Raw genomic sequence first — 6,675 nt, 5'->3', positions numbered from 1 at the left:
GGATCAGCTGATCGCTCATTTCATGAATGAAAATTTGACAGAAGGTTGCGCCCAAGCCCGTGAGTGTTAATATCAATATCAACACTGTTGTCATTTCGTAAAATAGCCTATTGAACACTTTTCAAGCACATATTGTTCATGTAGTTGAAAATCGGATTTTTTGACACACGCTAACGCCGCTCAGCACAAAAGTGCATAATTTCCAGACTACACCAAAAATGTGTAACCCTTACACATTCACAAAATCAGCTCCTGTGTCCGCAAAATCGTTAAATTCGCAAAAATTTTTGTACAGCAATCTAGCTAGGTTTACTAGTGACCTTGGAAAACAAAAAAAATCGACATTTCGCATCTAGACGAGTGTACGAGCTGTTTTTTGAAAATGTGTAACTGTAACACATTTTTGTGTGGTCTGGAAATTATGCACTTATGAGTACACGCTAACGCCGCTCAGCACAAAAGTGCATAATTTCCAGACTACACCAAAAATGTGTAACCCTTACACATTCACAAAATCAGCTCCTGTGTCCGCAAAATCGTTAAATTCGCAAAAATTTTTGTACAGCAATCTAGCTAGGTTTACTAGTGACCTTGGAAAACAAAAAAAATCGACATTTCGCATCTAGACGAGTGTACGAGCTGTTTTTTGAAAATGTGTAACTGTAACACATTTTTGTGTGGTCTGGAAATTATGCACTTATGAGTAGGGCTTACACATTTTAGTGCTGAGAGGTTTTACTGTGCACGCGAAAATCGATTTTTCTCCCAAACCGTGCGTCGCACGTACGTCGGGCAAAGTGCGCTGGATCGAGGCTAGATCCACTGCCCAGCGCACTATGTCCGACGTTAGGTTTCACAGGGTTTCACGTATGGATTTGAAGAAAACTCGATTGTCGCGTGTGAGGAAACTTCGGGTTTCAACCGCGATGACAATACAAGTGAGCAAGACACAGAACAGAATAATAAAATGCACTGTTGGTTGAAATTTGGGATTTGTGGGTTCGATGTTCTGATGCACTGTTGAAGCGGGATTTCAAGACGCTTGTCCTTAAGTGGCGGCGGCTGATTTGTAGCGTGGAGGAAAAAATTATATAATTTGTATACATGACTTTTACGACTCGACTGATGTGTATACTATAGCTATAGCGAAAATGATGTGATATCACAAGTTTTTTTTTTGCTGTGTTCAATTGCACAAAATTACATTTTACACTAAATTTTATATATTTCGACTTTATTATTTCTAAGAGCACCGCCACGGGAGTCCTCATCGCTATCCCTATTATACCACTCCTTTTCGGGTGCTATTTTAGGATAGTGTGGTAATCCAATACTATCCATTATCTGCAACTTTGAACTAGGTCGGTCACCGTTAGTATTCTTTCACTTGATAAGAATGAATTCAAGAAGAAATATTATACACGTCTTGACACTTCAGATACAAACTTTATTATTCCCAGTTTCTAGCGACAACTCCTAGACTACTTAGATGTGTAATAGTATCACATCTCCTTTTCTATATATTTTTTTTTTATTTTTTTTTTTACATAACAATGCAAGATCCCTGATTTAAGTTTTTAGATGAAAATATATGATACAATAATTATTTCGATACACCCAATAAGGTCTAAGTCTTGAATCTGCATTCTTGATTATTTTTAATTATTCTTATAAATTTCATGCTTCAAGATTATTATCGTAATTCTCCAGATCAATCACGGACAACAGGTGCACAATGGTGTAGAATTACAGGATATTATGGTATTCGGCTTGTCGATTTCTGAAATAAAACTTCATTGCAAGTTTTAAGAATTATGACAATAGAATCGCTTGTTATCATGTCTCGGTATTTTGTTAATATTGTAGTATATGTCAATTTTCTTTGAATTTAACTTAAATAGTAGTTTGATCTATTTTCGTAGCTATTAGCTTTTTTTTATCATAATTCAGAACTACGAAAGTATCTGCAATAATATCTGAATTCATAAAAAAACATCAGTGATCGATCGATCATTTGTTTTAAATAGTTACACTATTAAATAGTCCTTGACTTGGTTAAAAGTAATGTAATCGGCAGGTTTACGTTGAATAATAAATTACAAATTAAATTAAAACAATTAGTGAGTATAGTTCACTTCATGATGTTACAATTCTATTCTAAAAACTATCTAATTCCGTTTTTTTATCAAATAAGTCGAAAATGTATAAGAAAGATGAACACATTTTGTAATTGTACATCGATTCTATTTTTTTAGCAGCTCCTCGTTTCAATTGTACCTTAAAGAACTCGTATGCGTCAGGAATCAGTAGTAGTTCCATAAATCATTTATTCCAGTGTATCCAATTGAACATCATATGGATAATTTACCCTGCAATGCATTTGTTTTTTAATTCGAGCCTTCGCTTGATACTGACACTGTTGATGAAATTAGAGACATTTGTCAATTCATAAATTTAAGTATTTTAGTATTTTAAATTTGCACTATGCATTTTAATCAATTAGTTTTTTTCAGGGCATTCAATTTATAATGTCTCAAATATAAATTCAGCCTTTCGTAGTTTTTTTACAATCACAGACTATTTAGTTACTTAATGAATTTGCATATTTAAATATTATCTTACAATGTTCATGCATGCTTTGGATAACTATGATGCATGGAGGACTAATTGGTGCGGTCGGGAAAAAACGGACTTTCGTTTTTTTTTTTTTTTGAATTTATTGAATTTTTTTGAATTTGGTTAAACGACTCAATTATGAAAAAAATGAATAGATGTATTGTTGAATAGATATTTTGCTTTATATTTTGTTTGTGGTCATGTTAAGACCATTGAAACGAATTTTTCCGACCGCTTCAATGCAAAAGTATACGTACTTAGTAATTGTAACGTGTACATTACACATGATGCTCACATTGTTTGAGATTATGCACTTCCAACATAGTACAATAGTGGAAGCATGCTGAGAAGGTTAAGACTGCGTAGCGCGTCATCAGCATCGACAATTATGTTGGATTTTCTGCTCGAAATTTCAAAGTAATAAAGCAGCGAATATTCGAATGAAAAAGTACCATCACACTCACTTCAGTTGCGTTGCTGTAATATTACTCGTTTTTTATTACTTCAAAAACGCAAACAATCATTCAAAAGCAAAAAGTCAATGTTTCGTATGAAAATTCAATGATGCATAATTTCTACTCATCATTTTACAACATTCAGTTTAGTGCCTTGTTTGCTTGGCTACAAATAGAAATGCCACATTACAATATCATATTACAAAGAATAGAGCCATGATGTTACCAAATGTACAGCCAAGAATTTTTTTTTGAAAGACTTTGTCTATGTGTGTTAACAAATAATGCTGATTGGTGATCGTTTTACATGGCAATTTATGTATCTGTGCTTCAAGTGTCTCCAGTTAAGATTCTTATAGAAAACGATTGATACGGATAACCAGTCTACACTGAACTATCGAGCATTCTTTCACTTGATGCTAATTAAATCACAAGATATCTCATTCACCTAACAAGTTTCTATAGCATTGACACAGTAGTGGAGTAAAGACAACAGTTAAGCTATCTGTTAATTTAGCGGCCATTTTAGTTATTTTAATGATCTATTGTCATAACATACTTCTTTTTATGTTTTTATTTAAGTGTATTTTAACAATTCTACACTCTAACATGCTTTTTCTTTCTGGTATTACTTACATTACAACGACAGAGCCTGCTTCTCAACACCGTGTCCTATAAGCACTCCAACAGTTGTTAACTTAAAGCCCAATTGATAGTTTTGCCTTTGTATGCATTGAAATACTCTTTTCCGATTAAAATCAAGAATATCTCCATTACGGAATAAACCTGGACCAAAGTGTCCAGCATGATCTTGTTGAAGTCACGCGGTTTTCTATTATTTGAACATGCTATGTATAGTTATTTGTTTACTAAGTCTAAAGCAGGTAGACGTAAGAATGTACATGTATTGTGTAGAATTGTAAAATAATATTTTATGTACAGTTGATTCAAAAAGTAGAAACGTGGTGCATGTTTATAAGCTGGCTGAAGCAAATCGAGTGTTCCTATAATTGATGAAACCTAGTGACATCTTGGTTAAATTTCTTAAAATATTTTAAGTTTAAGTTCAATGTTGGAATCAAAATCACAAGTGTTAGAATACTCCATTCTATTGAATCATTCGGTATATTTCTTTTTTTTTATACTAGTTCGACTTTCTGATTAATGAAACTCTCACATTAAATGTTGTCTGTGCCCAAAATGTTTCAAAAACGTGTTTTTTTAAGACTTCTGACGTCCTACACAGTTCTGCTAAATAGCAGATATAATTTATATAATATTTTTTCAAACCGTCTTTTTATCTAATTTTAAGACATTTTTTTACTACTGATTTGGTAGAATCAGCTGTATGTTGATTATTATTATTATTATTATTAGCGTTGTTAAGAAGATTTTCAGCCCGCGGCTGGTTCATCTCTGAGTACAGCATGCTATCGATTTCCTGAGTATAAATCAACAATAATCTACAGCATCACAATCAATAGAAGGTTTAAACTGAAACATAAACCTATTCTCTAATCATGTTCAATTAAGTAGGCGGTGTAAACAGAATGCTTTCATTGTTATTCTAGCTGTCAATGCCAATCGAACAGCCTAAGCATTTTTTTAGCATTGAATATTTTACAATAATCACATTTTGTAAAACAACCATAGTAACCTATTTTATGCAATTATTGTAGTAAACATACCTTCCTTTTTTTTTGCTTTCCACATATTTTCTACTGAAGTAGCGGCTACCGTCTTTGGTGCCTGTTTTTTTTTTTTTAATGTCATCGCTTAATTTTCTGCGTATTGCAGCGGCTATCGCCTTTTTTCCTGCGTAGTGCAGCGGCTATCGCCTTTTTTCCTGCGTAATGCAGCGGCTATCGCCTTTTTTCCTGCGTAATGCAGCGGCTATCGCCTTTTTTCCTGCGTAATGCAGCGGCTATCGCCTTTTTTCCTGCGTAATGCAGCGGCTATCGCCTTTTCCCTGCGTAATGCAGCGGATATCGACTAATTTTCTGCGTAATGCAGCGGCTATCGCCTTTTCCCTGCGTAATGCAGCGGATATCGACTAATTTTCTGCGTAATGCAGCGGCTATCGCCTTTTCCCTGCGTAATGCAGCGGATATCGACTAATTTTCTGCGTAATGCAGCGGCTATCGCCTTTTCCCTGCGAAATGCAGCGGATATCGACTAGTATTTGCACTAGCAGTACCTTTTACTCCTCATCTGCCATCCGTAGCACTCATGACATGTTTCTGTACAGTACATGTACATTCAATCTGGTTTCATTCTGGTCATCTGACCCAAAAATCATTTTATTACTCTTCATTTTTCTTTTCTACAAATACCTGATATTTGATCCAATTACTCCTCGTCGCCAGATGTGGTAATCCAATACTATCCATTATCTGCAACTTTGAACTAGGTCGGTCACCGTTAGTATTCTTTCACTTGATAAGAATGAATTCAAGAAGAAATATTATACACGTCTTGACACTTCAGATACAAACTTTATTATTCCCAGTTTCTAGCGACAACTCCTAGACTACTTAGATGTGTAATAGTATCACAGATAGCACCCCACCTTCCCACCAGTGGTTTCTATTTTGGGATTAGGGACTTCAAAAACATATTGATTTTCCACCGTGCGTTGCTAAAAGCGGTCCTTACTTTTTATTGGACGTAGTACAAATTAAAACAAATTAAATATGTCCAAACTTTTGATGAATCCTGCATAAAGTGACAAAGGCATAAAGGGTCACAGACAAGCACACGTAACACTTCTAACATTTCGTCACAAACAAGCAGACGTCTCCGGTCTCCCTCTAGTCATCTCTTATCGTTTTATTTTTTAAAGAATATTTAAACCAAATATTCTGTAGTTTGCAAATTGTTCGCAGACGGCGCTCACATAATTTTTGCTGCCGTTTGACGTTCGCTCACTACCGGCACCTACTGAGCGTTTTGTGAAATAGCGTGTTTGGCATTGGGGATTATGTTCACATGACGATGATTTTAATAGCAATTTCTTTCAAGTGTTACGTTTGCTATTCAAAATCATAGTCGCCGAAACATATTCACCCAATCTAGAAGGATTGAGTTTGGCCAATAGAGTGGCCAATCATAAACTAGGTGACAATTGTGAGCGCATGTAAAATTTGAACAAAAACGCTGCGAACGCCACAGATGGGCAATTGGCCAACTATTAAATTTTTAAATAAACGTGAATCGGTGTACGTGGGAATTATTAGTGCTGCGTCTGTTTGTTTGTGATAGGGTTCTGGAAAACATCTAGTCACGTAAGACAAAGTACATCAATATTCACCTCTTGCTCTATTTATCCACTGCTGTTCATTTTCCACACCACTACTCAGCTCACTTCACCGCAAAATGTAAATAAAGAAAGTGACGTCACACAAACCATCGGAATAGCAACTCAGTGCAAGATTTGAGTGGGTCCCCAAATGTGGAAACCCATCGCTAATCCCATGTCGCGTCCTTATTTTTCATTCCCGTTTAGATACCACCGGTGTGAACATGGGTCCCTATTCAGGGCCCGGAAATAGGGATAGGGACCCAGATAGGGACGCCCGTGGCGATGCTCTAAAGAAATGTACAA

Source organism: Aedes albopictus, chromosome 2, assembly GCF_035046485.1.
Source record: "Aedes albopictus strain Foshan chromosome 2, AalbF5, whole genome shotgun sequence".
NCBI lineage: Eukaryota > Metazoa > Arthropoda > Insecta > Diptera > Culicidae > Aedes > Aedes albopictus.
This window is presented reverse-complemented; position numbering follows the sequence as displayed.